Below are 22,523 nucleotides of genomic sequence, written 5' to 3' on the forward strand. Positions count from 1 at the left end.
CGGGGATCGGCTCCCGCTCGCCCCCGGCTCCTGGTTCCAGCTCTCTGCCCCGGGCAGGGATGCCTTCCACCGGGCCGGGCTGCTCAGAGCCCCATCCAACGTGGCCCTGAACACTCCCAGGGATGCGGCATCCGCAGCTTCTCTGGGCAACCTGTGCCAGGGCCTCAGCACCCTCTGGGCATCAATCAAATTCATCAATCAAATTCATCACTTAAATCCATTCAATCGTTCTGTAATGCTGAGATGAAAGTTGTTGAGGCCTAATGAATTTGTTTCATTACAGCGCTTTGAGCCCTGCCTGACAAAGGCAGCATAAAGTTGAAGTGTGGTGTTTTGGAACTCGTGTTTATTATTGTAGAATTACGGAACGGTTTGGGTTGGAAGGGACCTTAGAGATCATCTAGTTCCAATCTCCAATCCCTCTGTCTTGGACAAGGACACTTCGCACTATCCCAGGTTGCTCAGAGCCCCATCCAGCCTGGTCTTGAACACTCCCAGGGATGGGGCAGCCACAGATGCTCTGGGCAGCCTGTGCCAGGGCCTCAGCACAGCCACAGTAAAGGATTTTTTGCTAGTATTTAATCTAAACCTACTGTGTCTCACTTTGAATCTGTTCCCCCTTGTCCTGTCACTACATGCCCTTGTAAATAATCTCTCTCCATCTTTCTTGTAGGGTCCTTTCAGGTACTGCAAGGCCACAATTAGATCACCCCAAAGCCTTCTCTTTTCCAGGCTGAACAATCCCCATTCTCCCAGGCTTTCCATGTAGGAGAGGAACTCATCCCTCTAATTGTCTTGGTGGCCCCCTCTGGACTTGCTCCAAGGGGTTGATGTCCTCAATGATTCACGGAATCACTGAATCAAAGAACTCAGTTTTCATCCAAGTTATTGCTCACTTTAGCACTCAACCCACATGTAGCAAATCAGCACCATAACACAGAAGGGAAGGAAGCTGAGCAGAATAGCTGCTGTAGCTGGATGTTTGTATAGACTTCCATCTGTCGGCTTTTGAAATGCAGAATTAATTAACAATTAATGCGGTAAAGCAGAAATTTTCATCTTGTAAAATTCAATACTGTCAGTATCTGTCTTCCACCAAGTAACTCAGATGCAGTCAGGTATCAGGTACAGACTTCATGAACTCCATTTGTACATGGTACAAAATGAGTTGTTCATTTAGAGGCACACTGGGGCACACACTAAAGCAATATCTTTCCATCCAGAAAGCTGAGCATCTTATAGGCCTCAAATTATGTCATTTGCCTGAAATTCCTAAGGCTCTGTGCTTTGGAAAAGAAAAACAGCAATATCATAATGGAGATTGTACCACTGTGTACACAGTTGGTCTTTCTTTTTATTCTATTCACAGAGGTGTATTTTTTAAAATAAAAGCATTGAGTCTCTCCAGATTCCTTCTGCTTCTGAAGGTTATTTCCTTTCTGAAGTTCCTCCTGCTAATGATGAGGTAATGAGTGCCACAGTAGCCAAGCATGATCTCACAAAATTATACACTGTGTAGATAATATCAAGGGAAAATTATATTCCTGATAAACAATCCCTGATATACTCTGACAAAGGCCAGCACGAACACAAGAGCAGTTTTGAAATATCTTTCCATTTAAAAGTTTCTTTTTACCTCACTTAGGTAGAGACTAATGTAGTCCTGTCCTGTGAGGACTTTTACATCCCTTTGAAAATTGCTGGTGCTTCAATTAAGTGTTGCAAGACTGTTTTTTAAAATCCCAAACAAGTTCAGAGTGTTTCACTTTGAGCAGCAGAGGGTCCTTGTGAAAGCCTAAGATACAGCTGCTGTCCAAAGAAAGAATCTCATTTCATGTCATACTGAAGAAGGATGCCTGTTCTAATTTTTATCTTCTTATAAGGTGAGGTTAATGATGATGAAATAAAATGAATTCCCAGTCCAGAAGACTTCAGTCTTTGCCTCCCACTCATGAAATACAATACCCTTAAATATTTCAAACATTTCCATAGAACTGTTTTCTACCAGCCAAAATAGAAGTAATTTTTCACCTCTTTAAGTTCTTTTCCCATTCTGCTTGCTAGAGGATTAACTAAACTTCTTTTGACTTATAGCATTGAGCCTGCTGAATTAATAACCCCTCAGTAATTTTATTTAGGATAAAAAAATAAATTTTTAGTAAATTGTCCTAAGCCTGAGACTAAGAGCTGGTCATTTAAAAATTTGTATTTACAAAGCTCCTTTCCCTGCATTATTTTGTCCTTTTAGATAAGAGGAGGAAAGGACCTGTTTTCCATTTCACCTAATCATGTTTGATATCTCTTATTTTGACTCCTAAGTGTGCCAAACAGTGGTAATCAGGATGGCTGCTAGCCCAGACTGACCAATTTCCTTCCTGCTGTGCCTCCAAAAACATAAATACAATCCACCTGTAGGTGTATGGTTTTGACATCCAGTTGTTGAGGTTTCAAAGAGAAGAACTGTTCTTATTTGCTTGAAAATTATATATATTTTTCCCCCTACTGCTCTTACAGCATCAGGAAGAATGCAAATGGGATGTACAAATCCAGCCTGGAGTGTGAGAGAATCCTGCTCTGCTCCTGCAAATGCTGTGCAGCACATCAGGAAATGTTCCAGGGCAAGCTGATGAACTTCCACAAGAGACAGATCCTCCTCTGTGAACATTAAGATTGGAAGCAGATACCTCAGTGCCATATGACAGAAAAGCCAGAGAAAACAGAAAAGCCTTTCTGGCTTTCTGGTTGTAAGACAACTTTCTGGGCACTGTTTCCCAACACACCAGCCTGCATGGGAAATATTTTCATATTTGAGGTGAACAAAATCCCTTAACATGATCAGCTTCTCTGAGCATCCTCAGCTTTCTGGTATTTCAGCTGGAATTGTTCCTCTTAAAATCATGCCTAAGAGTTTGTTGATGAAGTCACTGAAGAAGTTTGAAAATGCACAAAACTTGAGGCAAAAGGCAAGCAGAGGAAACCTTTTTTGGTTTTGGACAGACCAAGATAAGGCATAAGCTACGCACTCAACCTGAAAGTTTACACTTTGGAGATGAAGTCATAGGGTTTGTAGACAGAGGGGTGGAAAAATGATTTCGAAATGAATTAACCTTATAAGGTGATAGCAAGTGGATACTTGGGGGTTTTTGTCTGTCAGTTCAAACTGCAGCATTCGGCTACACTGGATGGACACGAGGGGGCACCCAAGGAAATGAAATCGTCGAGGAGCTGCGATGCTCCCAAAGTTCAGGCTGGTTTTCCACCTGTTTTCCTTTTTTTTTTTTTTGGGGGGGGAAGGGTGGAGGGGGTGCGGGGGTTGTGTATTTTGTAATTATTTCCTCATATTGTTTTCATGACGCTTATCAATGGATGGTAATTGAAAAAGCTTTGAGGGAAATATTCCGAGAAGAAAAGATTTTGGCATTAGTAAATCACATCACTGCTGTCCAGAGCTAGCACTTGATGGCTCAGCTCGATTCCTGAGTGTGTGGCAGAGACTCCGTGGCTTTCCCAGTCGCTTTCCCAGGATTTGTGCCTGGTACAATTCACAGTACATGAGGACAGCAGGAAGCACAAATTCTGTCACTTAGAAAATCTGCTGAGAAATTAGCAGAGGAAAAGTGCAAACGTATTGAGCGCAAAGATCCAGCAGCCACCACCACTTGAGGAAGTCTCTCATGAGCTGGAAGCTGTGAGCAGCTATTTTGCTCTGAACATCTGCCCCTGCCAGCACACCACTTGAAGATGCATGACTTGTCAGTGGGTGCTTTTAAGAAGGATGTAAGCAAAGTAAATATAGATGTGTCCTCCTGGTTTCTAGCAATCTGCAACTCGAGGATTCACCAGCTGAAGACTCATACACACTAGCAGACTTTTTATCTCTTTAATCAATTTTTTTGTCTGTGTATGCTTTCAAGAACTACAACATCTGGTGCTTTGAGGTGTATCACAATGTAGCTGGGTAGCAAGGAAAAAGTTTAAAAATGGCCTAAACATTTCACTTGGCAATCCTGTTCTTGTGCTGCAGTCAGTGGTGAAGAGTTGCTCCCATCACACTTCTTTCATGTCAGTTGGGATTTTTTACTCCTGTTTTATAGCTTCCCTCAATCATGATCACTTCACAAGAGCATCTCTTTCTCCAGATAAATAATGTGATGCTGATCAGACAGTCCTAACAAAAAATAATCTGTTCAGGGAGTCATTTAACAGGAAACCCCTTTTAGTGAAACATTGGTTATGTTCTGCACTGAATAACTATAGGCCTCCATCACTTGGGGATATAAGCACAGGCAAATATTCTTGTAAAAAATGCAATTCTGACTGTCTGCAGCTCTTGTATTCTGAAATTTATTTATTATAACACTAATGGATTCATCACTCACCATCAGAGAACCATTCCAGTCAGCCAACTGCCTGTTTAAACAACTGTCTGCATAAGGAAATTGAACTGAAAGGAAGAAATTCCAGACACATTTTTGTGTGTACACTTGATACTTTGATGCAAATACATCTTCTGTACAGCCTAAAATGAGGCCTTCACTAAATATTGATACTCCTGTGCAAGGGTGAAAAACCAGGGACTTGACACCAAATGGTTCTGCATACTCAAACACAGAAGCAAACCACAGATCTCACAGAGTGTTCCTATTGTTTTCCCAAATTTGGAACAGAAAGCCAGAAATTCAGACTAAATGAGTTGGAAGCATCAAAAAGTAAATATGAGCCTCCTTTAGTTCTGAAGAATAAGTTTGAAAAAATGGCTGTGCAGTGGTTCATTATCTGCTTAGCATTGAGGTAAATTCAATGCAGTAAATTCAGTGCAATTAAAAAGTATATATACTATAAACTCTGTAAAGTACTTAAGATAGTGCTGACCATTTATAAATTATACCTGGCAAGTTGCAAATAGGATTAGGAGAAATGACAGCCACTTAAACAGAAGCTCACTAGCACTGAGTCAGAACATTATAAACCCTGCTGTCACCAGGCAGTATTAGTAATTAAACTCTTTATTGGCATTTCTTAGGCAGAAATCTGCCATGACCAGAATGAGTGTGCTGGCATCGAAGAAGAGTATGCCAGTCAAGTGTTATTGAAAACCATGAAATGCCTGTGTGTCAACATAGACTCAAAAGTGTGTATTTTTTAATGTCATGAGCCCTTTGGCCATCAGGGACTCCCTTCAGACTGAAATCTGCAGTGATAAGGGAACATTGCTGCAGCCACAGTCAAGCCTCTGCTCTTGCCAGCATGGGGGAGAGGCTGGAATCAAGGTGAGAACACAGTGTCCTTCTTCACACAGCCCCTTAGCACTGGGGAAAGTTAAGGTGGAGCAAGGAGCTTGGGTGAGTACAGGCTGGCCTGTGGGTGAGGCCACTTCTTGCCTGTTTGGGTCATAGAGGACATCAAAGAATTGTCCTTTGGATGAGCTGTGTGTCATTGCCTGCTTTTCTGACAGGAGAGTCCCAGCACCTCAAATATGCCAAAGTTATCCAAGTGCCAAAGAAAGCATCAGTCAAAATTGCAAGCTGCTCTCTACTGTCTAAAACTATCAGCAGGCTAAATAAAAACGCCATTCGACTTAGAGAAGTCACAGTGTAATAATTTCCTGTCACTGGAGAATTTTCAAGAATTTGGCAGATTTCCTAGTTTGAATTAGTTGAATAAATTAGACAAGTAACATTTTTCAGAGGGCAGACATAAAAATGTCTTGAGTAAATCAAGTTGTTTCATACCAGTAAATTGAGTCAGCTTAAATTTAAAAAAAAAGAAGAAAAGAAAATAATTTATATTTTCTTTAAGTGTGGAGTTATCAAAGGGAAAATCTGTGACAATTTTCAAAATGAGACATTTATCATCAGCTTAGGGCTCCATGAGTGTATTTTTTTTTAATTATAATATAGTTGAAGAGAAAAATTTTAGTACTGTGCAAGCACATTTTTCCTTCCCCAGTCTTACCCCAGGGTGGGAAGTTTCTTAAACAGGATCCATCCCCAAAGAGGCAATCTTGCCATTTCTTCAGAAAAAAGACCACATCAGTAGCACAAAGGGGGAATGCTGTCACCACAGCCATGCCAATCTCTGCTTTACTCAAAAAGACCTGGGATCACCTCTCTCCTCTGTATTTTACAGTTCACCTTACTTAGGAATTGGGAGCCACAGAACTGATGGTGTGAGTGAGGGACAGGTCTGGAAATTAGCACTTCCCTGGGAGGATCTGTTGGTTCACATCTCTTGGCTCTCTGTTTCCAGGCGCTGCAGATTCACACTGCCACCTGTCCCCATTAAAATCACAGTTTTGTGTTCTTCTTCCCCATCTCATGAGTTAAAAACGTATTTTTTTCTGTAAATTAAAAGTGGGAATCTGAGGTAACAATATGCCAGTAAGATCTGGAGCCTTTGGCTTGCCCTTCCATTGTCTGTGCTTCAATCAGTCAGCTCACACCAAGATTATAAAAAACCTGACCCAGGAGTTTACAGTCTGGAGCCCAAATTGAACAGAGCAGTCAGCAGATTATGTATTCGACCAGACAATGAGGTCTTCAGCCCCTTTTTGCACCAGTTTTCATTGCAGGGGTTATGTTTGTATCATATTGCTGAGAATTACACAAAACCATTATTTTTGAAATGAGTACAGTAGACAACAACGTTGTCAATAATGCAAGTTGTTAGTAAAGTGCCTATATTTACAGCAGCATGAGAAGTATTTCAGAGAGCTCTTAGCATGTTTAATTCCACATCCACATGCATGCAACATTTCAGAAAATGTAGAGCTTAATTACTATATGCTTTCTTTTGGAAGGGAAAGCTAGAAAAGGATGTTCACATACATTTTTTACCCATGATATTTTACAAATGGAAAGCCCCTACTGAAAGGGTCTTTATATATGAAGTCAGTAGAAAGGATGTCCAAAAAAAGAATAAAATTATAGTGCTGGCATTTCTAACAAATAAACTATCTTCCCTTCCTAGTTTATCCCATTCTAAGCAGTAACTGTGGAACTTTCTTCCTAATAAAGCTTTAGAGCTACTACCATGACTTCTCACCCATGCTGCAGAAATACTATCCAGATGACCAAAGATTTTGTAATGCAGCAAGCTGCAACAAATATCCAGCTGAAACAGCAATTTAGTGGACTCAGAGCAAAACCAAATTATTTTTATGGCATATAAAATTATGAGGAGCCTTTCCCAACATATACCATGACTAATGATCATCAGCCTGTACAACAATGACACTTTAGCCACTCCCTCTGTGGTCACCTTTCATTTGCAATCATCAAGTCTGCTAAAAACAAGAGGAGAAATTGCAGTTTAAAAGAGAGATTTTATCAGCTTTCTCAGACAGAACCAGATTGGGAAAGAAGAGAGAAAGAAAACTTCCTCTCATAATTTAAGGGGCAAATGAGCAACTAATAAACATTCTAATTTAATAAGTGCACATACCCTGCTAACAAATTTTCTTTTGAATAACAGGAATGAAAGGTTGATGTGGTGTTTTGATTTGGTTTGATTTTTTCCAAAGTGTAAAAGCAAATCGCACAATTAAATTATAGCAATCATGGGGAAAAAAAAATTGAGCTATGTGCACATAAAGTACAAGCTGGAAAATCACAAGGCAAATATTCATTTTCCAGTTTGGAAATAAATCCTAACCTGCTGATTTATGTTCCCTCCACACCATTTTTCACTCAGTGAAAACAGCACTGGCCTGCATTAAGAATTTTCTTGAAAAGCTCATGAACCTTGAGCAGCAGTGCTGAAATCCTGCATTTCTGCCATGACAGGCCTGGCAGCCTGGACAGAGCTGATGTAACTGGCTCCAGACACGTATTCTCCACATCAACAGAGCTTTGCTTTGCTGTACTGCCATGGGGCACAGCTTGCCCTGGGTCCCCTGCATGTCTTCATTGGCCCAATCCAATCCAGCAGCTTCTGGGATTGAAGGTGAGACTTTTCCATCCAAACTCCTCTGCAGATGAGCTCATAGCACACATTCTGTGGTACCAGGTCATGGCTTCTTTCCTTCTGTACCTCTGCCCTCCTGCCCATGATCCATGGACAGCTACCTCTGCACTACAGGGTCTTGGAAGGAAAGCCAGGGTGTCATCTAACTCCATGCAATTCCACTGGGTAGCTCATCCATGGTTTTCAACCTCTAGTTTGCCACAGGATCACGACCCATCAGAGTTTTCCACCATCCACAATGCTGCCATTTCAGCCTGTCACTGCCACATAATGCCCCCCAGGTGACACCTCCTCCTGGGTGTAAGAGGTTTTCTACTAGAAAAGGTCCTGACAGACCAAAATGACAAAAACTAACCAGCCTTGAGGAGGTCTGAGAGAGCAGCAAAGTGCTGATCAGGACATTCACTGATATAAAACTGTCGAGTCTTCTGGGAAAACTTCATCAGAATGGGAATCTTAATGTAAACAAATGACTACTTCTGGATTCTTCCAGCCCAGCAGGCCAGAACAGAACTATCTCAGCATTTCAACAACTATTAGAAATAAACAGATAGGTTTCAATCATGCTTAATAATTAACAGTAAGGAAGGGTGTTTCAGGTATTGTGTTAATCAACAGGTGCTAAAGGAATACGACATATTGGAGGCAAAGTTTGGCATGACAGTCCAATTTTTCCATGACATATAGTAGAAAGCACAAAAACACAATCAGCAAGACCACTTTCTTGCTTCAAATCTCAATATTTGAACAAATGAGTCACTGATACATGCTTGAGATATTCCTACACTAAAACTAGATTATAAGTCATATGTATGACTTATGTATGAAATCCATTCTTCTTCTATAAGCTGCCTGCGACAGCTTTTCCCAAATACTGACCTAGAGAATGTCTGGTATGTTCAGACTGATCTAAGAAGTCTGGATTTTATATTCATGATCCCAGTTTGTAAGTGCATGTCACACAAATGAACTTGTCCCAGCACTGATTCCAAGGACTAAGGAAAATGCAGCAACAGAAAAATCTTTGCTGATCCATTGGCTGAAGAAGCCAAATTTCATCAGATGTATATGCTTCCATTGCCTTAGTAAAGGGAAAACATGGATTTTTCTGGCAGCATCTGAGTACAAAATAAAGAGTTCATGACGGAAACTGTTAAATATGCACTATTCATTAGTACATGCAGGGAGAAGTGTAGAAAAGAGCTGTTGGAGGTGCTCTAATGACTAAGATAAGGGTCTAAGATTCAGGAAAGCTGGATATAATGCAGGCTCTGACAAAAACTTTCTTTATGGCCTTGTTCTGCTCACCAGATACTGCCAACCCCAGGTTATCCAGCTATGCAATGAAGATATGTTTAACTCAAGCCTCCCACTCCATTTTGGTTGGCTCTCCTGTATTGTTACACAGAGATATGGACCAAGAGGGAGATTTCTTTGACCATAAAGAAAGGGAGGGATGAGGTGTAAGAATCGTCTCAGAGATGAATGTGATTTGATCCAAGAAACAAGCAAAGCACAGCTCTGGCAAGCCTGGGGGCTGAAGGAGAGGTTTCATCCATGCAGGTGGCATGGAGTTGGAGCTGGGGGACAGGGATTGCTGTTGGGAGCATTAGCACTGTAAGGATGACAGACCCACCTGGGAGGAGGGTGTAGGTTTTACTGTCAAAGCTAAACTCATCTCATTTTACTTAAATCAGAGCTACAATGATTTGTACTAGAAAAACAGCTGGTTCTGAAACCAAAATAGCTCCTTAGTCAAGGGCATATTCCAGGGCTTGAATCATCTTTAGCAAAGGAGAGGGGCTCAGTGTCAGAGAGTTTGACAGGGAACATGGGAAAAGCTAACTGACCTTTATGGGGAATGTTAGCAGAGGGAACCAAGGCTTAATCCTCAAAAAGCCTTGAGGTATCACTCTCACTGGTGCCAGGAAATTTGTGCCACTCTAAACAGGCAGGCACACTTACCAACAGAGCATACACGTCCAGATGCTGTGTGTGCCTTGATTATTGTATAATATTACCAAATGGGATTTTTTTTAACCTTTAAAATGCCCTTCTTAAAGAAATCCAGCTTCATTTTTCAGAGGTCAGTAAAAGGACAAGCTCATTTCTTTGATGTAAATATTAACTGAGGCTGTTGAATCTGCTCTCTCACAGAATCAATTCTTTCCCAAAGAGAGTGAAATGATATGTTGTCAGACACAATGAATTTCCCTTTTGCCAAACTGGAATGCCATCACTAAAGCACTCAGTAAATTGATCTGGGATAGCTCAGGAAGTACCTTTAAAAAGTGCAGTATCAACACCTTTGCCTTGTAAGGGTGAGGAGCTCTTAACATACACAGATCTCCAAATTTCCTATAAACTTACCTGATTCCTTGTAAAACATTTTAATTCTCTTGGAAAAACCACTAAGCCTTTATGGGTATGCCTTGGTGACTTGCCTTTTTGAGCTCTATCTCCCTCCTTCTGTTTCTTTTCCAGGTAAGAGCAAGCCAAGAATTCAGAGTTCTCTGGTTCTCTGTTGTCCCTGGACACTTTGCACTGACAGGGACCAGCTCCTGCATTTTGCTCACCACTCCAAGTGCCATTGCATTGAGAATTATTGACATTGCCACCAAGGGCGCTATAGCTGTGTGAGTATAAATAAACACAGTGCTAGGAAAAGACACTCAAGGATAAATAGCAAAGGCAGTGCATTGTGTGAGACCAAAATAACTCTGTGCTGTTCACTGACAGTACCTTCCCCTGGCTGTCATGTACTGGCTATTTCCAGCCATGGGACTCCTCTCTGTCCCTCCAAGATGGTGACACTGAGAGGCTGGGACCCACTTGTGAGTACACTGCCAGTAGCAGTGCTGGATATCCAACTTCTGCCACATTCTCAGAGCTGTGAAGATCCCAGGTAAATTAGCAGCACCTGTCTGGACTCCTCTCTCTCCCTCCCTTGCAGTCACAGGGTCTCTTCAGCAGCCCTCTCTGGCAGGGTCCAGCCTGGGGCTTTCACCCATGCTCTGTTCTCCCAGAGGAGGCTTATGGATGGCACAAGGGAACCAAAACATATAAATGATCTCATTGAGAGGCAGAAGCATGACAGAAAGATTTGGGCCAAGTCAATTGTGTATGTTCCCTCAGTGTATCTCACCAGTCTGGGTGAGAAGGGTGGGTGCTTGGGGCTGTGAGGAGAGAGAAGGATGCAACAGGTCCACAATGTCCATGTTTCGATGCAGTGGGGGGCTTCAGTGAGAGCCAGGGGTCTGTTCTGGACCAATTAAATACCCGTTTGATCCTACACCAATGGATGTTGAAAGAGCCACACTCCTGGCATGCGACTCCATTGATATTAATTCATCGAGGATGAGCTTGGCTTGGATGATACCTCAGGTGAGAACCACAGAGAAGTATTTTGTTAATATACAATACGAGGACAAATTTCTGATCTTCAATGGGACTGACAAAGGTTCACATTTAGAAGTCATTGGAAAGCTAAAACAATGTTTTGGCATTTATAATGGTGTTTGTAAATGTCTTAGCACTTGAATTATGTTATTTTACTCTACGTAGTTACTATTCCACGGATTCATTTTTTCTTTGTTTGCTCTATTTTAAAGTAGAACATTCTGGAGAAAATCAGAACTCAAAGCCAATTCATCTGTTTTGCTCACCCTGGTACAGTGATGTTTATTTTGAAAGGAATCTTCTAATGATCTTTTCCAATTACAAAATAATGAAAGAAAGGCAATTCTTATCCTGCATTAGTTATTGTATTACATGTAAGCCCTTTTAAGCAGTAAATTCCTCATGATATTAAAGCTAGATTCTTGGATTTTTACCCGACTTCTCTGCTTTGCTACCAGCCTTCTGCTCAGTGTAATACATCAGTTCTTCCTTTGAAGAGAATACCCCCTCTTTAGTGGTATTCTAGTCACAACAGTCAGGTATTTCAGACTGTGAAGGGAAGGTCAAAAATTAAAAAAAATAATATAGTTCTACTCATGCCAAGGGGATAGTAACACAGGAATCGAGCCCTGTTTGGCAATGAAATTAGAATAGCACAGAAAGCAATTCTTTTAATGCAGATATGCTCTCAGCTAGGTTTCTCACCTTTCTGTAGTCACACAACTTCTGCTGAAAAATTACACCTGGGACATTTGGACTGTCATTAACAAATAGTTCAGACTCAACATTAAAAAGAAGTGCTGCTCTTCAAAGAGATGATCTAAATTGTCTATTTCATTTCTTATAAGCACATGCAACTTTGTCCTGCTTAAAGTTACATTCTCACTACAACATTAAGCTCAGTTCTTATTGGGTTTTGCTCCACCAGATTTCATCATCCACAGAGATGGGTCAGAAATACTGTGAGTTTTGCTCCAGGACATTCATGGCTCCATGTACTCAGTCAGCAGGGGATGCAGTGTCTTGCTTGTCCAGATACACATCTGCGGCTTCAGGCCTGGAAAATCTGTTCATGCTTCCAGCCAGAAGTCTCCAGAGGATTAAATACCCTCCAGCAAAACTCTTCTGCAATAGTGTTGAAATAAAAAATGTTAACATGTCCAAAACACTGATTAAACCCAAATTAATCCTGAAGCAGTTATGGCAGCCCTTCTGTGCATATGAACCTGCTGACCCAGCAACTGTGCAGCAGCCATTCAGGGACATAGTAAAAGCATAACAAGAAATCCAAGGTCTGCTTGGGGTGTGTTTCAGAGAGCTTGTCTGCTGCTAACTCCTAAGTGGCAAGTCCTTCAGTGCACTCTGCTGCCATTGTAACCTCTGCCAGCTCAGTGAGAGAAGAACAGATCCACTGTCAGCTGCCACATTTGATCATGTTGATGTAAATTCAGTTCCAGAGAGGTTTCAGCCCACCCAGGACTCTTATTAGATCTGTTAGGAGCTTTTGAGGTCCTTCACCAGCACCTTGAGTGAGCACTGTGAGGTTCAGGCCAGGAAGTCCTGCAGTTCCTACAGCACACCTGAAGGGTGGCAGATTAGAGTGGAGCAGCAGAGAGTGCTGCTTAAACCCTGTAATCCTCACAACCACAGGTTAGAGACCTTCCTGACTGCTCTGGTTCCTGGACCACTACTACTACCACCACCCTCTCATTTAGATTCCCATGTCACATGGTGATTTGGGGGCTCTGTGGCATTTAGGACATGCTGCATTCAACATTGCACAATTTAAGGCACATTTCCAGGGAATTCAGCAGTGGAATTTTCTTGGTCTTCTTTTGACTACTAATGTACCTGTAGAAGCCCTCCTCCTCCTAAAATGCACATATACACCCATCACAGCACTTCAGCTGTTAGAGCTCTCTCAGTGTCTAAGTACAAAGGAGCAATGGGTGGGTCAGTACCCTGACTATCCAGGTCTGCAATACTGGGAATGTTGTGTCTCCCAACCCAGTCAATATGGAGATCCAGGCACTGCCTCAATGTGACTTGCTGGAACACCTAAATTAGGTGGTGCACCTTCATCTCTTGATTATTACTCTGAAAAATGATAATAATAGCCTTGGGGCAAGGCTTTAATCCACGTTCCCCACACATCCCATTATAGTTACAAACACGTCATGCATACTCAGTCAGGATCAGTAGAAAGAATAACTATTCTTTTCCAGTATAGTAAAGACAGATGAACAATGGAAGCCCTCTCAAAAGTCTAGCTTCCATTTCCTTCACAAAGTCAAGGACTTCCCTGCTTGCCTAGATACAGTCATGGTTTATGTGCTTTTGTTGGGTTCAGATAGGAGAGAAAAAAGGAAGGAGCCAACAGAAGGGAGCACATTTGAGGTCAGACCTCGTCAGGACCAGCAGAGTTGTGAATTTGTGTCCAGAAGTGACTTTTGTTTATTTCTGCTGTATTCAAGGAAAGGGGGAAAGACTGTTTATTCTTCTGTAAATAACACAGTCACAGGGAGAAATACACTACATTTACATGAGCATTGTCTCTTCCAAATAGAAAGGCTGTGACAGGTGACAGCATACTTACAGCCTGTTTCTTCAGTCTTAGTATGATCTCTTTCACATGGAAGAATAATTAGGGAAAGGACATCTTGAAATTCTTCAAATTGCAGTTTGGTTCCTTTCCTTCAAGCTGTAAAAATCTTACTGCAGATATTTACAATTCAGTTTGAGCCACAGGACGAAGCATAACTAGTTTGTGTTTTGTTCTTCCAGTGCAGTTTCTTTAAAGGATGAAGGTCTTAGTCCCAGCCAGCACAGGAGCACATATCACCAATATTTGGAAGCAGGAAAATCTAGAAAGGAAATCCAGATTTTAAGGAAATCCAGACTGACAACCTCTCTTCCTGCAGCAAATCACTGCCTGATCCAGTTTCCAGTTTGACTGCTGCTCTTTCCTGCAGTACACCTGCAGGTAAAAAAGCAATACAAGCAACACACCCATTCCCAGGTGAGGAGCAAGTGAGGTGATGGTGCAGCTGTGTCTGTACAAAGGAGCTGCTAATGGTCCTCCTTGAGTGGATGGCTGGCTGGCTGGTTGGTTGGTTGTTTGGTTGGTTGGTTAGTTAGTTAGTTAGTTAGTTAGTACAGAGCGGGGAGGAAACACTTAAGGGAGACAAACCACAGAATAAACAGGAGCAGTAAGAAGCATCTTTAGAGCTCTGTCAGAGTGCTTTGTCTATCTGTGAGGGCAATTAAATGCATGAGCTAAAAAATATTTTTGCCCCCCCCAGCGGGGAGGAAACACTGGTGGGATCAGGAAACATGATGGCATCTTTAACTACTGCAGCACCCAGTGAGTCCCCATTTTTAGGGACAAAAGCCACATTCCTAAACACAGACAGAAGTGTTAGTTCACTGGTCTCACTAGAGCTTAGCACTACTAAAATGTCTCTGTGATTACAAGCAAAAATGGACAAACACTGTTATTTTGCTGATGAAATGCTGGTTTTGGCCTGCACAGAAAAATAGGCTGTTCAGACTACCTTGGTATTCCATGTATATTAGGTACTGGCCCCTAACAGGACAAGAAGAACACTCTAAACCAGACAGACTGGAGACAGGGAACCTGCAGGACCTCCAGGTCTTGCCATGCTGGCTCACAGAGAACCTGCTGAGCACAGTGGGTGCTGCCTTCACAGGCTGCTGCTCCAAACCCACCTGCAGTACAAGTAAAATGGACGTGAGCTCACTTCACTTTTTTCATACCTCAAGACACCCAACTACACCCAACTAGCAAATCCAGCTGCCCTCCCTTGCTACACTGCCCCCTTTCTCACAGCTGCAAAGACTGAAACTCTTAAGGACAGAGTTTCCTTAATTAATCATCAGGCAGATTTTTTTTTTTCTTTTCTCTGCCTCTTTTTCCATTTCTGAGTTGCAACATCTCCTGCCAATGTTCAGCTTGGAATGAATTTCTACAACAGAGCCATATATCTGAAAATAGATACTTACACTGGAAAGCCTGACACACCCTATATGGAGCCTGTGAGTGGCAGAACCATAATCAAAAGAGAGTCAAGACACCAGGCCGTGCTAGCAGCATTCAATTAGGCTCTGAGCAAAGCAGCCCTAAGAGAAGAAAGTAAATGGGAACTCTGTAAACGCCCCCAGGCTCTTTTCATCACTCAGAGGCATTTCAGTTTGTTCTCTTTAGGGTGACCCTAGCTCAGGAGAGTTATTCCAATACAGCTGGTACGTTCAGAACTCCTTGAAAAATAAAAATTCTCGGAAGCAGCCAACTGTCATGATTTCCTGATATGAAACTGCATGTAAAACCTATGGGGGGAAAGAAGCCAGGAGTCATACGATATGTCTGAGCTCTGCCTATCATTAGCAAGGGTGGGTTTTTCAGGATAAAATTCTCCTGGGCCAAATAACAGGAGAGTGATAAATAAAGCTTGTCAACTGCCCTTTCTGACTCACTCTCTCCTGCTCAAGGGTGACTCACTGTCATGTGTGAAAGTCTGCCAGGTCCTCCTTACATGCTGAAACAAGCATGGGTTCTGTGTTAGACACACATAACCTCAGAAAAAGCAGACACTTGCTGCTGAGAAGGCAGCCCTGGAAAGGACTCTGCTGACTAAAGGACCTGAACTTCAAGGTATTTCTCAACCCTTTCTGAAAAGTTCAAGGTTGTTGTTAGATTACCACAGAAAACTTAGATGTAAAGCCATGGCTGAGGACTTGGCTGGTGAGAGCAGTGTTTAAACCATGGCTTACTAGGACCATGAAGGTTTACCAGGTAACTTCCATGGAGTGAGCCAGCCAAAACATTCTAGGTCCAGACAGAAGTAACCGAGACCCTGCCTGGTCTAGAGCTGCCTTTTGTCCAAGGAAAATGGCATGGAAAAAAAAAGCAATCTCTTGTTGTTCACTACTTCATGGGGCTCTCCCTCAAGGAGCCTGTGAGGAGCCTGCCTTGAATCTGCAGAGGGGCAACCAAAGCACGTTGAACATCATCTCTGAGTGTGAGTACTCACTGAGTGTTCCTGAGCAGCACCAGCAGCTGCTCAGTGCTCCCTCCTCTCTGCACTGACAAGGACCTTGCAGGTAGGTGCACAAAAAGCTGGTTTGCACCCAGGAGCTTTGCTGCCTACGTGAGTGTGTGCTCCACCCTTTGGTCTCCTCCTGTCATCCCGGGCCCACCACCGGCCAAGTGCTCAACTCTGTGTAAATCTCTGCCCCAGGCACTAATAACAAATCCCAGCTATTAGCACATACCACAGTCTGCACTGCCCTGGAGACAGGTGGCAAAGGACACCTTGCCCTTGTACCTTTGGAAGGCTCCATGCACTGTCTGTTGCCGTGCTGTGACAAAGCAAGGTGCTTCTGCAAGGACAAGCGTGCTGGGATGTCAGCCTGCAGGTCCCAGAGGGCCCTGTGCTGCAGCCAGAGGGACACAGCTGCACCTGTCCTGTGGCACACAGAGAACTCCTAATGCAGCAGCTGACAGGTTTCTCCCAGGCCTAAGAGGGGAAGATATTCCATAGCCTTCCTCAGCTCCAGGTATTGGCCAACATCTTTCTTCATCATGTAGGGAACCCATGCTGCCACAGGGCAGTGACAGCACAGCTGCCTCCTGCGTGTCCCACCAGGTGTGCACCATCCAGGAGTCACCCATGCAGCTGGGAAAGCCACTCACACGTGCTTTGACCCAGAAAAACTGCAGCTAAAGCCCCATCTCACTGTCGGAACCCTGGATGCTGAGAATTTTTAACTTTCTGTGCTGAAGGGCACAGACCCGCCAGAAAATACTATATTTGACCTGAGGCTGTGGAGAAGGCTTCCAAAATTTATTGATAGCACTGGGATTACCGGTGTGTAATTTGATTGGAAGTGTGTTAATATCACTGGGTGGAAGACTTAGAGTTTAAGGTTTTAGATTATAGCAATATACATGGGGCAAGGTGGAGGTTTTAGGGCAGTGGCTGGTTTTACTTCTTTCCCGTCTTCTTCCTTCTTCATGGATGGTATTTTGTAATAGGACAGAAAAGTCCGCATTGCAGACTTGGAGTAATTAGATATTGGGTTAAAATGAAAATAATTTAGGTGTCATTTCTTAATTGGATAGTTTAGCCTTAAAAAACCTTGTACCAAGAGATAGTTAGCCATTTTGTAGCTTGTTAGTAGAATGCTGTAAAACTCACCACTTGTAATATAGATAAGAAATAGTAAACACGTAAGCCTGAATGTGAAATATCTCGAGAGCTTCAATCCTGACTTGACAGAGGAAGAAAAAAGAAGCCAAAAACCAGCATCTCACCACCGTTTTTCAGATCATATGATTGCTAACCTGTCTGCCTGGAATGAAGGTATAACTCAAAAATGTTAATTTTGAATAGAATCACAGAATGGTTTGGGTTGGAAGGGCCCTTAAAGATCATGTAGTTCCAGCTCCCCTGCCAAGGGCAAGGACACCTTGCACTAGATCAGGTTCCTCAAAGAATAAAGAGTGTACTAGAGTGTACTATCGTCTATATGAGGAAGATATAGAAGCCACACACAGTTCTAAATATATCTTTTATATTTATTCTTCTCGGGGAGAAGGTTTCCATCCCCTAAAATTTCTAAGAGGTCATATTTAAATATTTTTGCTGTGTACCAGAACGGATGTTTAATGAAAAGCTTAAAGAGAAGCTGCAGGCCACAGCAGCCTCATCCAATGGTAAGAGGACTCACCTGACAAATGGAAAACAAGCCTAGGCCACAATGCTACTTAGGCATTTAATATCACATGTGCCAGTCTAAGTGAGAAGACTAAATATTAGCTGTGAACCTGCACTCCAAGTGTCTGTCTCAATCAGGCAGTGCAGGGCCATCCCACAGAAGTGATCCAGTCCCTGGGCTGTTTGTTACTCCAGAAGTACATTTCTCATCATTATTGTGCTGCGAATTTTCATCCTTTTAAAAACTGAACCACATATTGCAAGGGTAAAATTGTATTCTTCTTATCCTGCATTCATATATTTTACTGAAAAACTTCCAAACTGGCACTAATGTGTCAAATTTCTCTTCCTAGCAATAATTAAATATTACACCTGTGGTTTTTTCCTGCTGTTTAAAAATCCATTATTTTTCCATTTATTTTTATCAGCTATTACCAAGTCAGGATTTCATCCTTGCTAAAATTTCCATGCTAACATTTTAATATTTGGCAGGTACAGATAGTTTTATAGGCAAAATAGTCATAATTAAGGTTAATTCTATCCAAGGAAAAAAAAAAGAAAGATAGGAAAGGAAATAAACAACCAAGTGAACACAATATATTAGAGATTCTGGAATGGAATAGCTTCCTTCAGAAGCAAAATTTCACCAATTTTTTGGGTCTACTAAGTCATGTCTCCTGGTTGTTTTGCTAACTCTTTAGAAAAACAGGGTTGACATTGAAATCAATATTCATCTGCAGGTGTCAAAGCAGTTGTCAAAATCAGCCAGGAACATAATCTTCTCAAAAAGGGCCCGACGAAGGCATTAAGAGGAATGACCAGGAATTACAGCCTAGATCTCCAGTCACCCAGCCCAGTCTCTTGTGTGTCAGACTTCCCCAGCTCTGACAAATGAGTTGGGCATCTCAAGTTGCAATTTCAAAGTGATTTAGTGAGCAAAGTGAAACCATGCTGTCCCACAGCCACCACTGCTGCCAGCTGCTCTGACTGCAGCCACCTTCTGCCATTGCTGTCTGGAGCACAGCGCTGCCACTGCTCAGCCTTCCTCTGGGGCTTCTCAGCGGGGCAAACTGAAGTCATCTGTCATGGTAGAGGAACCACTCATCCTTGTTCTTGTTCTTCTTCCTCTTCTCCTCCACTGTCCCATGGGGTGTGTGCATCCAGGATTTTAACTCACTACAATGAGCTCCAGTGGTGCTGCCCTGTTAGAAAACATCATGTTAGTCTGCTTGACACAATGAAGAAAAGAAAAACAGGAGAGAGGGGGACAGGTCTGTAATGTTTCCTGGGCAAAACAGCAAAGAACCTTGCCTCCTTTAGCAGAGAATTCCTGCTCTGCCCCAGGGGAAAACAAACAACCATGCTTGTACCCTCAGCACCTTGAAAACCCCTTGTGTTCATGTCTGGAGTGAGCATGCACACAGCATGGATTGCAGACATCTCACTGAAGCTCCCTGAGAGTTTGGTTCCTCTGCATACCAATTAAATGACTCTGTGTGTAAAGTATAAAGCCAAGATGCTCAGGATGCACCTGATGATCCCAGAGCATGCACAGAACAATTACAGGAGCGTGTGCAGCAAATTTTACACTCTCAAGAAATACCAGACTCACTGGTCATGTGCTGGAGACATGTCCAAAGGTTTTGCATGTGCAGTGATGTAGCATTCATGAAGACAATTCTTAATTTCTCATTTCCAGGCAAAAGAAGAATTAAGTCTTAAAGGGAGCTTTCCGTACACTTCAACAGAGCAAAAGTGATTTACTGATAACTCGGTAGTCCTGAGTTATTGCATTTGAAAGTACTGCAGTGATACTGCTGTTAACCACAGCTGGATGGGAAATGGAATTCCTCTCCTATGGCATACCCAGGCTTGAAAGATTTTGTTTTTATCATGAATCAGGAGAAAAAGTTCTGTTTCTATTACCATCAAAATTGTATGTCTAAAGTACAATGCAGTAACAAAATTACTTTCTTGGAATAAAGTATATCAGTAATTTCTGATGAGAACACTATTAAAAACTAAAAGTCAAGAAGACTGAATAAGTAGGAATGAAACCTGAGCAAGGAAACAAACCTCATTTTGATTTTCAGAAGTTTTGATTAATTTCTGCTTAAGCTTATATTAAGGCATACTTCCTTTCCACAGAAAACTTATGATTTTTAAACAAGCACTATGATTGGTGGTAGGTGCTTTGCCATGGGATAACCAAGAGAACTATCTCTGCAAGCTTCAGGCTCTCTCAGGCATCTCAGAACCTACCCTCCTCTTCCTCCTGTGCAGACCAAATCCTCAGTCCAGTGGCCTCTCTCCCAGTGAGAAAGATTTAGGTTTTATCCTTCCTTAAAGCACTACTGTCGCAGACATTCTCTTTGTGAAAAATCCTTTCTTTAGGATTTTTCCTTTTGAGAATCTGTGGCCTCAGAGATAGACATAAACAATAGGTTATCTGCTGCTGTAGAATGCAACAGGTCAGTCTAGACTGGCCCATCTTAGATGTTTAGAAATAATGGCCAATCCAGAACTGAGAGCTCTCTCGGACACAGTCCAAGAGAGCGGGGTTTGTTATCATTCTTTACTTTTCTATTCTGAAGTTAAGTAGCTAGCTCCTGAAGAAACCTTTCCTTTCTTTTTCTTTTTAGTATAGTTATAATAGATGTATATATCATAAAATAATAAATCAAGCCTTCTAATAATGGAGTCAATCTTCTCGTCTCTTCCTTCACCCAAGAACCCTTGTGACCACTGTCACACACTACCAAATCCATGCATGGACCAGTGAAGATTTGAAAGCACTGGTTTTTTAAAGGTATGCAGACAGATGAAGCTAGAAACAGAGTGAGCTCAGATGGATTCCACCTGGCTCAACTCTGACCAGTTTGGCATAGTCTTGGCTAATCTAACCTGGGATCACCACCCAGTTTCTCTCAATAATCAATGGAAACAGACTGATGGGATGAGTCACTCTGTGGGGGCTCCTATCACACACATCTCTCTCAAGAGGCAACAATTCACTCTGGCAGAGCTTCTTTATTCCACATAACCTGGAGTGGCTGTTGAGGCAGCTGAAGGCATGGTCTGACTGGACAGAGTGTGTGTTTAGGCAGCTGCAGGCAGACAAGATGATCCCCACCCTGAATGACAGCATTATTATCAGAGAAAATATCACTACCAAATACCAACTCATTGCATCTCACCTCCAAGTGCCTGCTTGCTGATTAAAAAAAACAAAATCTGCCTTTTCAGTCCTATGTAACATTTGTCATCCCTGGCATAAACTGAATCAACTCCCTATGAATCTGATCTCTACCAAGTCTGTTCTTGAAAAGATGGCATCACTGGGACTGCTGGGTATCCTTGGAACTAAATCCACAGTTCCACTCTTTCAAGGAAAAGCTTCCCAGTTTATGAAGTACAAAGCATAATTTGGACCCAGATATTCTGTATTGATTCTGCTGAAGCCTTGCTACCTGGCAAGTCTCACAAATGGCTGCTGGAGCTGTATGAGGCAGGCCAGAGGAGCTTATTGAAATGTCACCAAGGGCAATGGAAATGAAAGACTGTAAAATTTCTTACCTACAGAGATGAAACAATGAGGCCAATGATGAGAAGAATCTGTAGAGCAGACTTCCCAGAGGGACCTCAGGCTGTGGTGGGAACTGTCTGGAGTCCAAGAGCCACCAAGGGACTGAAACTCCTCAGATTAGGGCTCCAAGGGGAAAAGGTTTGGGCTGATGGGCAAAGAGATGATATTTTACCAGGACACTCAGGCCCTGGAGGTCAAATTTTATTCTATGCACTCTGCCCTACAAATGAACTACTGGGGGAACAAAAAAGGAAAGGAGCATTTGGGTGTATGTGCAAGGGAGGGACACGCTCTGGGCTGACACTCAGTCACACTCTGTTTATCTTTGTGACTTTTTTACCTCAAAGAAGCTCCGATCTTTGTGCAATGATGTTTTTCTCCTAAGGCAGCAAACAAGAGCACAAAATTAATAGCAGCAGTTGTCCTTTCAGTTCTCTGAACAGAGCATTGAATATGACTCATGGGGCTATGCCAAGCTGGCATTCCACCAGGGCAATAAAGTTGTTGCTGGTAGATCCTCATTAGCAGCATGCAGAGACCCACTGTCCAAGAGAAAGACAGGACTTCTGCCTTGCCTCAGAAGAAGAAAATGCAAAATATTGTATGGCTGAGTTAATTAAATCTGACAGAAAACAAAGCTGGTTGTGATGAGCAGGCAAGGCTCCCCTGCTATGCTCTCTAGACTGAGCTCTCTGCACAGGCCCCTCAAAAGTGGTCAGCACTGATCTAACCCAGTTCCCACTGAAGTCAATAAAAAAACTCTTCCTGACATCACTGGAAGAGCAACAAGCAGAGTTACTGGGGGCAAAAAGCCAGAACAACACTGAGACAATAAA

This window comes from Geospiza fortis, unplaced genomic scaffold (genome assembly GCF_000277835.1).
Source record: "Geospiza fortis unplaced genomic scaffold, GeoFor_1.0 scaffold23, whole genome shotgun sequence".
Lineage (NCBI taxonomy): Eukaryota > Metazoa > Chordata > Aves > Passeriformes > Thraupidae > Geospiza > Geospiza fortis.